The 12,634-nt window shown below is 36.1% G+C and overlaps 1 non-coding gene across 1 annotated transcript; it reads left to right on the forward strand.

Annotated features, from left to right (window-relative positions):
• Window positions 1–11,875: 11,875 nt before the first annotated feature.
• Window positions 11,876–11,946, forward strand: TRNAG-CCC (transfer RNA glycine (anticodon CCC)). The gene has a single exon. It is a non-coding gene; the product is annotated as a tRNA-Gly (tRNA).
• Window positions 11,947–12,634: the final 688 nt, after the last annotated feature.

Raw genomic sequence — 12,634 nt, forward strand, 5'->3', positions numbered from 1 at the left:
GGCAGCAAATGTTTTACTAATCGTACACCCTTTGAACAACGTTGTTGGATTCCATAGTCGAAAACAACGATCAACTGCAACATATGGGTTGTTGTGATGGAAAGAATGAAGTCTCTTGAAATTTACATTGGTTAAAATAGAGATGCTGAATTTCATCATTCATTCATGCCAAAAGATTTCGTATAAAGACATTATCAACCCACAGCTACTCAATCCAACCCTGAAATCCAGAGCATGGAGACATCATCGAACAAGTAAAAGAATGGACGCTCAATTCAAACTTGAAATCTAGAGCATAAAGCCATCATCGATTAAGTAAATGAATGGACACTCAATCCAAACCTGAAATTGAGAGCATGGTTTCTTGAAAAAGTAAAATATGGAGGAACCATTGAAAATGAATCTGCTGGTATCCAATATAAGAAGCATTCAAGAAGTACCCTGAGGCCGTGAAAAATGTTGTCCCTGCTTATGATGGTCAAAAGGAACCATGATTTATCCTCTAAATTCCTCTCTTTATTTCCCAGTAGGTTCTGTACCGCTAGGAGTGATTTCCTGTTGGATTCCTTGGTTATCCATTGGTTTAGAAACATGATCACATATGTTTAAATGCCTTTATCTTGTAGCCTTTGGTGCCACAAGTATATCAATGACCATAATGCCCGATCAACAAATGGCATGTTCATATTTAAGAACAGAAGAGGTGTTCCTTGATAACATATATTGATAACAACTATATATCTATATATATATATATATATATATATATATATATATATATATATATATATAATTTATATAGTTGTTAATTGATAATTTAGAATTTTTAAATATTATAGTAAATAAAGTAGAGTATAATGTTATTTAATTTAAAATAGATTATATATATATATATATATATATATATAGATATATATATGGGGATGTAGGGGTTTTGAGTAGTTAACAAACAAAAAAAAACCATATATTCTAAAACTTTAACACCCAACTCCATTGCATTGCACAAAACATATTTCTCTTTTCTTTTTAGTAGATTTTAATACATTAAAGTTGTCAAATATGAACAACAATTGATTGGTATGATAGAATCACTTACAATATACAATATCATTATCTTAAAACATGTAGCACTAGCCATTATATATACATTAATTAGATAATACATATCTAACAATAATGTCAATGTTGAGTTGATTGGGATAGCTAAGCATCCACTTGAAAACTAATCTAACGTTGTTGATGGAATTTAAAAAGGGCACCTAGTTATAATAATGTAAGTTAATGTTTATGTGAATGCTCAAAATGAATAAGGTGGATTTAGTATGATTGTTTCGGGATATCTAAGGATATTTGAGGGTGACTAGCAGTGCATGGTAGCACTTGCTTAGATAGAAATGGGGGAGGATTTAGTGGACCCACGGTTATCATCTCTATATTAGAAATAGTCGTTTACAAGTATAACAAAAGGAAAACTTGCATCTATCATTATGCAAAACATGTGTGAGCCGAGTAAGAATTGAGGGGGTCCTAAGTTGTGCTAATAAGTCTTACGTATCATACAGATATTTGAACAATTCAAAATGGTGAGGATGCGAAGAAATCAAGGTCAAGGAGAGTCATTACAAGGACCTCCTACAAATAACCCATTACCTTCACCAAAGTTGACTCTCATCTTGCGTTCCCTAGAAGCAATTAACGAGACCTTAAAAGGGCACCAAACAAATGAAGTGGAAGTGGAGCACCCTCCCTCAGGGTTCGGAAATCTCAAGGGATCAATAGAATCTGATAGAGGACCTCCAATTGAGGACATTACTAGGGAGCTCCAAAAGATTAAGCTCCAACAGTTTGTTGGAGGTCATGCCAGTGAACATGCAGAAGCCTGTTTAGAAGGAAAGGGAAGGTGCTTCACACTAAGGGATTACAATTCCAATTCAAAAGCTAAAATAACAATATTCCAACTCAAAGATAGTGCTCTAAATTGGTGGGGTAACTTGGAGCATCAACTACACCTCACTCCAGACACAGTTACTTGGGAATTATTTGAGGAGAGATTAAGGAAAAAGTAGTTGCCAAGAAATTATGAAGAACAATAGATAGGAGCCTTCCATGCCCTACCACAGGGAAATTGTACTATAGAAGAATATGAAATTTGATTCATGGAATTGGTGAAGTATGTCTTCTACATGGATACTGAACAGCGCCAAGTGGATCGTTTTATTTATGGATTGAACCCTAAGATTAGGGCAATGGTGCGGATGTGGAAACCATCCTTAGTTGCAAAAGCTATAGAACGAGCTCGTTATGTCGAAGAACACTTAGACTTAAAAGGTGGAGGCAAAGCCATTTTTCCACGCCAACCAGGGTTTATGGGGAAGGCCCCTCGTACCTTCCCCAGGGGAGGAAATTTGAGGCCATCACCATATGGAAACAGGGTTGTACCTAGAGCACCGACAGTGGGGATTTCAATGGTTACTAGTGTAGCTTCACCCGCAGCTTCAAGGGCGCGTACAAATCAAAGTCATACGCGAGGAGCAACAAGTGGGGGAAGGGGTCCCAGGGGAAGGAACTCTTTCCAAAGAACTCCACAACATTCGGTTCAAGGTCTACTGCACATCACTTGTTGGGGATGCAGAGGACCTCATTACCAGCGGGACTTCCCTGAGTTACAAGCTGGTAACAAACATAGAGAAGGAAAAGCACTAGTTGGGGGGGGGGGGGGCAAGTAGCCACCATCGAATCCATGCAACAGTTGACAACCAACAAGTTGAACACTAGTCTTTCGTGGTAGAAACCTCAGGTATGATAAACAAAGTAGAAGTTAAAATTTTGTTTGATTCTGGTGCTATAGATAGTTTCATTTCACTAGTTGCCTTAGAAAAATGTGGGTTGGCAGCCTATGAGCATTATCACTTTAAACAAGTTGAGATGGCTTCTGGGAAAAAACAAGCAGTAGCACCTAGTTTTGACCAGTGTCAGGTAAACCTCGGGGTGTGTATCACTAAGTTGAAGGCATACATCACAACATTGAGGACGTATGATGTAATTATTGGAATGGACTGGCTAAAAGCTCATCGAGCTTTGGTAGACTGTTTCAAGAAGAAGGTGATTTTTTTAGATGATGAAGGTAGGCCAATTGAGATTTTTGGAATCAAGAGGGGAGTGTCGTTACGATTCATATCCATGATGAAGGTAAAACGTTGTCTCTGATAAGGTTGCAAGCTATATGTGGTCGAGGATATAAGTGACCAGAAAGGACCCTCCCTAGACCAACATCCAATTTTGTCAGAATTCAAGGATGTTTTTCCTAACGAATTGCCTGGATTACCTCCTGTGAGGGAGATTGATTTCAAAATCGACCTAAAACCTGGTGTCAAACCAATATCTAAGATACCCTATAAGATGACAAATCCAAAAATTTGTGAGTTGCAGATTCAGTTAAAAGAGCTCTTAGACTTGGGATTTATCAGACCTAGTATTTCACCTTGGGTTGCACCAGTGATTTTTGTCAAGAAGGATGGTTCCTTGTGGCTATGCATAGATTATAGGGACTTACATAGAGCCACAATAAAGAATAGGTACCCAATACCTCGAATAGATGACCTATTTGATCAAATGAAGGGAGCAACGGTTTTGTCAAAGATCGATCTATGATCTGGATACCACGAATTGAGGATTAAGGAAGAGGACATCTCAAAAACTACATTCCGAACTCGCTTTGGGCACTATGAGTTCATAGTTGTTCCATTTGGTTTAACCAATGCACCAGCATTATTCATGAGCCTCATGAATGGTGTGTTTAGGAAGTATTTGTACCAATTTGTGCAAGTCTTTCTTGATGACATTCTTGTGTATTCCAAGAATGAAAAGGAGCATGAAAAGCACCTAAGGGTTGTGTTGACTTGCTTAAGGGAAAATCAATTGTATGGAAAATTGTCAAAATGTTCCTTCTTTTAGAAGAAATTTCATTACCTTGGGCGCATCATTTCAGGAGAAGGGATTTCAGTTGACTTGGAAAAGGTGAAGGCCATAATGGATTGGCCAATACCAAAAAATTCCCATGAGGTACATAGTTTTATGGGGCTAGCAGGGTATTATCGCATGTTTGTGGAAGGATTTTCAAGGATTGCAAAACCCATCACCACATTACAGTGAAACGGGGTCAGGTATGAATGGGCATATGAATGTGACACTGCATTCTTAGAACTAAAGAGGTTACTAACTAGTGCACCAATCCTTCGAGTACCAGACATGGAAAAAGTCTTCACTATTTTCACCGATGCTTCGGAATAAGGATTGGGTGTAGTATTGATGCAAGAAGGCGGAGTAATAGCTTATGCATCTAGAAAATTGAAGAAACATGAAGAGTTGTATGCTACCCATGACTTAGAATTAGCAGTAGTGATGTTAGCCTTGAAACTGTGGAGACACTACCTCATTGGGAGAAGATTTGAGTTAAGAATAGATCATCAAAGCCTGAAGCATCTCTTCACACAAAGGGATTTGAATTCCGGAAAAAGGTAGTGGAGCGAATTCATGAGTGAGTATGATTTTGAGATCTCATACATCAAGGGAAAGGAGAATGTGGTGGCGGATGCACTAAGCAGGAGACCACGAACCTTCTCCCTAGTAGCCTTAAAGGTAAATTTAAGGGAACGTGTGTTGGAGAAACTCTTTGAAGATAGTTGGTATCTAAAGGTCATCTCAGCAATCCAGAGTGGGAAGTAGATAGAACCAAAGTTTGAGGGATGTGTCCTTGAACCAGATGGGCTATTGAGATTTCAAGGGAGAATGTATGTACCTAAGGAAGGGGGTATAAGAAAAACCATCCTCAAAAAGTCACATAGAGCAATCTATTGTGCACATCCAGGAGTAAAGAAGATGCATGCAGACACGAAGAACCTCTTCTTTTGGGTAGGCATGAAGCACGACATAGTCTAGTTTGTTGCCAAATGTCCTGAATGTCAACGAGTGAAGGTTGATCATCGCCATCCAACAGGACTCCTACAACCACATGACATCCCTATATCTAAATGGGAGGTAATTTCCATGGATTTTGTTGTAGGTTTGCCACTCACTTCACAGAGGCACAATGCTATATTGGTTATTGTTGATAAATTGACCAAAAGTGCTCAGTTCATTCCAGTAAGAGACACTTATGATGATATGGATGTGGCACGAGTGTTTATAAGTGAAGTTATTTGACTACACGGGTTACCCACAAACATCATTTCTGAAAGAGACTCTCGATTTACATTGAGGTTTTGGACAAGTTTGTAGTCAGCACTAGGGACTTAGTTGAACCTGAGCACTGCATATCATCTAGAAATAGATGGGCAGACTGAAAGAGTAAATCAGGTTCTAGAGGACATGCTTACGATGTACGTCATGGATAATTAGACTCAGTGGGAAAGGTACTTACCATTGGTAGAGTTTGCCTATAATAACAGTTACCATAGTTCAATTGGGATGCCTCCTTATCAAGCTCTATATGGAAGGCCATGTAGGACATCGTTGAGTTGGGAAAAGTTGGAGGACCGAGTAATAGTTGGCCCAGAATTAGTTCAAGAAATGGAGGAACAGGTAAGGTAGATTCAACAAAGATTAAAGGAAGCACAAGATAGACAGAAGAGTTATGATGATTCACATAGGATTGATCAAGTTATGAAGTAGGGGACCAAGTTTTTATTCGTATCCAACCCAACAAAAGCATCATTCGGTTTGGGAAGGGGACGAGATTATCACCTTGGTTCGTAGGACCTTTAGGATCAAGGAGAAGATTGGACCAATTGCCTACCATCTTGTACTGCCATCCCATTTGCATAAAACTCATGATGTTTTTCATGTATATATTTTACGACATTATGTTTCTGATGAATCTCACAAACTGGATTGGAGGGAATTGCAGGTCTCGGACATGGGAACTGTAGTGGTCGAACCATTACATGTATTGGACCATAGGGTTCGACAGCTCAGACATCGCACATTGGACCAAATTAAGGTCCAGTGAGACAAGTATAGCCCAGGATCTACTACCTGGGAGGATGCAGAGACTATACGTCAGGACTACCCCTCACTTTTTGAGCATCTGTGATGCCCATTTTTCTTTTTGACTTAGACATTTACCTATGTTAAGGTTCTATTTTACAATTCCATGTTATTTATTTATGAACATTATGTAGTATTGATTAATTTTGTTGGACACATGAAACTACTTATATAAATCAATTGATGGATTTGGTATTGATGATGAAAATGGTTGATATATGGCCTAAATGTATGACTCATTTAGTGATGAATTATCTAGTGTGTGACTTATCAGAATTATTTTGTTTCATATACGGCTCAAGTGGATATGATTGTTTAAATGAATGACTTAGTGAATCTACGATTTATTTCTAGTATGAACTACAAGATTGACACATGGATACTAGACTTAATAACATGATGATTAAAGATCACTTATATATCTTGTTGCTATATAAATGTATGCATGAGAGCTAACCTGCAGGTTGGAAAGAACTATATGATCACTGAGATCTACTCTTCCATTAAGGGGAGGTCGAGACATCTCATGGGGAAAGGTATAATGTACATTGTTCTATTACATTTGGTATCTACTTGATATGCACTCTTATGACATGAGTAAAATGTAAATGACAGGTGGTAAGACGACCTGACTGGATAATTCGATGACAAGTCCAACTAGCGCTATAGTGTGGTCCATATTAGGGTGTTGACCCTAGTTGTGAAGAGGGGTGGAGGTATTTCCCATCATGTAACCTCCAAACCTAGAATCATGGGAGGGAAGTACTGGACACGCTCCCCAAGACATGTGATGACGATTGCCAGTTGCCTACTGGGGAAGTTAGGTTGATATAGTTGATGCTTCCGCCATCTTGGTTTTCTCAGTGGTTAGATTGGTATAATCAATGCCACTATATATAGCAGCAGAGGATGGATAGGGTGGGAATGAAAGTAGGTCAGAATGGATAGGAGGATATAGATCAGTTGGAGACTCTTGATGGGAAGTAATGTCATTGTTTGACTTATCAAATTTTACTACTATAACTCTCTCTCCATTTGTTATGCCTTATTGGTAAACTGCTTCAAACTCTTGTATCTTTTGCACTCTAACTTCAGGACGAAGTTTTCTGAAGGAGGAGTGTATGTAATGCCCTATTTAATCTTATCCTGCAAATTTTACTAAGTGTTTAAATTTCCTTAAAATATGGACTTATAATTATCAAGAAATGTTGGTATATAGCTACATTGGTGATACTATAAATTTGGTACTGATATAAATTTTTTTATTTACCTCTCTAAATTTTTAAATATTGAGAAGACATAGTCCTCTCCAATTCATTACCAAATTATATATATATTCATACCTCATTCCCAAATGTCCTCTCGGATTTACTTGGAAGAAGACATGGTCCTCTCCAATTAATTACCAATTTATATATTCATCTCTCATCCCCAAAATGTCCTCTCACATTTACTTGGGAGAAGACATGGTCATCTCCAATTAATTACCCAATTTTATATTCATATCACATTCCCAAATGTCCTCTCAGGTTTACTTGGGAGAAGACATGGTCCTCTCTAATTAATTACCAATCTATATATTCATCTCTCATCCCCAAAATGTCCTCTCACATTTACTTGGGAGAAGACATGGTCCTCTCCAATTAATTACCAATTTATATATTCATCTTTCATCTCCAAAATGTCCTCTCACATTTATTTGGGAGAAGGCATGGTCCTCTCCAATTAATTACCAATTATATATATTAATCTCTCATCCCCAAAATATTTATTTGGGAGAAGACATGGTTCTCTCCAATTAATTACCCAATCTTATATTCATATTACATTCCCAAATGTCCTCTCATGTTTACTTGGGAGAAGAGAAGTCAAATGTAAGGATGAGGGAGAAGTTATGACATTAATGAGAGGTGGTTGAGGTGGAGAAGAGAGGGGGGCATAAAAGGGGAAGGATGAGGGGAGGAAGGGGGGGCTTGGTCTTGCTTTTGGTTTTGGTTGGCTGTGGTTTTGGAGGAATTGTTTGAGAGAGAGGAGGGGAGTATTGTTTATCTTGGACACACACTACATTTGGTTGGACTTGGGCTCGGAGGGCTAGGGAACTTGTGGAGGTTTCCTGGGCTAGGGATTACTTCCTAGTTGGCTGGGAGGTAAATCCAGTCGGTAGTCAAGAGGAGCGTTCCAACAGGAGCAACAATTCAAGGGAATCTCCATCGGGCCATCAGTACATGTATTCCTCTATGCATATATTACTCATGTAAGTGATTGAAATGAAATGTTCACTATTTAAATTATATGAATTAGATTTTAAATGGTAAATTATCATCATTTAAATGTCTTGCCAGAAAATAAATTATTGCCCTTTTATTGCATTTATATTAGAGAATATAGATCTGGTAGAGGACCCTAGGAGGGGATCTTACATGATGCATATAATTATTTGCATAAGTTTCTTTAATTTTTATTAATTTTTTAAATATTATAAGTTTCAGATTTGTTGAAGACTACATTTAATTTCTAACTATTTTTTTCCCAAACTTGAGGAGGTAGTTTCTAGCTCACTTGAATTTAAAATTATAGTCCTCATTATTCTCTCCGGTTTGAGCTACGACACCGATTTGAGTTTCTTGAGGTTGAATCCGGCGTCTGTGTTTCCCTTCAAGAACAAGATAGTCTATGAAATTCACTAGTATGCTTTCGAACTCCAAGATCCATAAAACTAAAATATAATCTTTTACAATATCTATAGGAATGGGATTAAAGAATTATACCATTCGTAAATACAATTAGATATTATGGAACACTGATCAAATTTTGGAGTGTGGAGATTCAAAGAAATTAAAGGATAAATTGGATATTCATATTCTTACAACTAAACTTCAAATTCACAAGACTTTGGCTATGCTTGTATAAGAGGTTCCTTTCCATCCAATCTGTAGACCAATAACTAATTGTAGAGAAGATAATGCGAGGTGATCCAACGTAATTCAATAAATTTCTGTTTTATCTCCCTTAGATTCAATTTGTCATTGATACAAAATAAGAAACCCATATAATGAGAACTATTTCAAGAGGTTATGCAAGAACTTGTATTGTTGAATAGAGAACATATGCATTAAGGCATCAAGATTGAGTGAAATAAATAATTGAAATATATGAAATGTTTTTAACATCAATATATATTAATTAAATCTTGTTCCAAAAACATACTTATAGATCCAAGAAAAAAACGTCTAGATCACCAAGGCCCCTAAATGACCGACCACTTAGTGATAAAGAAAGTATGAGTGCAATCCAAGAGGTTTTCCTAGAAGTAACCAACCTTGAAAGAGTGTGTAATAGACCGTTGATTGAACACCCTTGAGTTGAAGATGAACATGACTAAGCCATCGACCACCATATTTCAGTTGTAAATACTAATATACTCTTTAATGAATAATTGAAAAATGGTGACAAAAATAAAAATGTATGGTGAGGTGGTATTTTCTCTTACTTTTAACCACAATTGGGAATACCTTTGGTCACATGCACGAGGGGTCTTCATGAGTGGCAAGTATAGGGTTATAGGGAGTTATACTTGCAAATGAAAGACATTGCTTTGGTTTCTTAGAGAGGAAATAGGGCAATGGTTTCATTGAAGTATATGTCACTTTGTAGAATGTAAATAAATCATAGTCATTATGTAGAATCGAAATAAGTAATGTAAACTGAATTTATGTCATAGTAAATTGCAACATTAACATGTAAAAATTCAACGTTGGTTATCAACAATTTTTTTTTAACCATAACCAAGAATTTTATATTAAGTAAAATCTATGTTTGGGGACACACAAAAAATTCCAAAATTGCATAGAAATTTCTTTGTTGGATGAAATCATGTAGTAAAACAAAAAGATAGTCCTTTGTGTAGTATAACAACAAAATTACTACATAAACATATATCCTAGTGGTGAATATTTGGGAAAATATGCCCAAAATATAATAGAGTTTTACTTCCATGTAGGCTAACCAAATCATGGGATGTTGTTTAGACCTTGAAGGAGATTAGGCTCTATAGGAGGAGCTTATTTATTTAAGTTAGGGAGAGAAAGGGAAAGAAAGCATCTAGAATTTTCGGAAGGAGAATGAACTTTAGTTCCTTGCAAACTAATTAACTTCATTTCCTCAATTTAACACCCAAGAGAGTTGATCTTATCTTCCATCCTTTGGAGTTGTTGCCTCTGGTTTATCAAAATATCCATTGTAGAGGACCATTATACTGTGAGTTGAGAATATTTCGATTGAAGTTGGTCCATGTTGTCTTAGAGGTCAAAGATACCAAAGGAAGGAAAAATTATATTGGATTTTTCTTCTATCAACTTGTCTGTGCATTTCCATCTTCAATTAAGGCTCCACAAGAGTCTCAACAAAGAAAATAAGCCTTGAAAACTAATGTGCCAGGGCCTGTATCCACATTATTTATGTCTAAAGGGATGAGTTGAGAAAATATACTAACCAATCCAAAATTGTATATCCCACCTCCCCATAATTCCTAGAAATGGTTACACGAAGCCTAGTTGAAAGGGTGGCATCGTTTTATCCTTTTTGTTGTATTGATGCCATAGAATGCCTCCTTAAATTTACCATATTCATAGTGTACAACACCATATCCATAGAGTGAGGGAGGGAAAAATAAGGTTGTTTCATGATTGTATTAATGAGTGTGAGTTTCGTTCCATTTGTCCACTTGATCCCTAGTGTTGCTAAGTGACGAGCACTAGTGTTCTTGAGTGTTATGATGATCAAGGGATTGGGGAGTGAGATCCCTCCCATTGATTTTTAATGTTCCTTCAATGTTGCATATGGCTAAATTGGCTAGTGCATCTGCCTCATAATTATTATACCTTAAAACATGGAGAGCTTAAAAGTAGGCAATGGAAACAAGAGCTATTTAGATCCTTTTAAAATTCAAATTAAGTTTAAAGTTTGAAAAAAGTGTGCCTAAATATAGATGCTTAATGATGAGAAGTAAGTCTCCCACAATAATTAGTTTGTTGATACTCCATATAATTAATTGTTTGATTTATCCTAGGATCACATAAGCGCCCACTCCATGAAAAGACCAATTATTTATGCCTTTCACTTACACCACCCTACACCTACCACTCCTAAAAGTAGCTATCAACACACTTACAAAATGATGAAAATATAAATTCTTATAAGTTTTAATTTACTTTAATGATGTTGAGTAGAATTGCAAAACCAAGTTTTACGGAAAATTATATTCAGGGTTAATCTATATATGTAAGTCGATATTTATTTAACACTTAATTTGTGCATTAATTTGAATCAAGCTTTCAAATTTCGTGAAGAGATATGTTGAAAGTTGATGTATATGCATTCAAGTTATATTTTGGAAATTAAAGTAGGGATGAAACTTGAATACATTAGTAGAGATTCATCTTAAATATGGATGTAATATGAGTTGAGAGGATCTATTTTTTCTATGTGCACATGTTTTATAAATGGACATTATTTAAATGTTTTGTATAATTATTTACTTTTTTTTTAACCAACATTAATAGAATTTCAACTTTAATGATGGATTAACAAATTTACACATACACATTACACTTAGTGTAGAATAAGCTTTTGGACTCAATTATTCATTACCACTATGTGAAAAAAAGTTATGGAAATTTTTACTTAGAAAGCGAGTGAAGACCAAATACAAACGAAAACCTTTTTCCAAACCAAATACAAACGAAAACCTTTTTCCAAGCGCAGGGATCGAGATAATAAATCTCTTGGTCACTATCACTCAAATATTTATAATTTATGTAATTAACAGCTAGCGCATCTGGTGTAGTGGTATCATAGTACCCTCCCACGGTACTGACCAGGGTTCGATTCCCTGGATGCGCAAGTAAGTTTTGTTTGTACTTGCTATTTAGTTTTGTGACAACAGAGAACATCGATTTTACTTGCCAGTTCACAGAAACAAAGGAACTGTCAACGAGTTTGGTACTGCACACCCGTTGGTATTCGAAACCCACAATCGCCTCATTAGAAGTCAGATTTTATTTTGCATCGCGTATATGTTATACACATTGAAGAATGAACCTGATCCTTTCTTGCAGCCTAGTTTGGGGGGAGGACGTTCCCATATGATTTTTTATTAAATTTGGAGGAAATTTGTAATAATAGAAACTCTTATTTGTTTAATTGGATTGATGTCAATACTTAGTATTTAGTTTTTAATTTTGTTTGGTTCCAAATGTCTCTATCATATTTACCATTTTTTCCTTCATGATTACCAATTTTTTTTTTTTTTCCAATCCCTTTTTCCCCTAAAAAAAAATTGATTTAAACACTCTTATCTCACATTAATGGAATTTTTTGAAAAAATATCCAAATTCCAAAAACTTAACCCAAAAAGCAAAATTCCACTTAAAAAACCATCGCCTCATTAGAAAACTCATTTCTTGCATAGCCCCATAAAAATGGGGACATGGTTTTCAATTAACCTTTAGTAACCTGTCATCGAATCTTTGAAAAAAAACATGCCATATTGTTAATAAGATTTAGAGTTTTGCTATAAAGGTTTTCTATA

This window comes from Pinus tabuliformis, chromosome 1_2, assembly GCF_031772625.1.
Source record: "Pinus tabuliformis cultivar Carrire ecotype Pingquan chromosome 1_2, CPIR1, whole genome shotgun sequence".
Lineage (NCBI taxonomy): Eukaryota > Viridiplantae > Streptophyta > Pinopsida > Pinales > Pinaceae > Pinus > Pinus tabuliformis.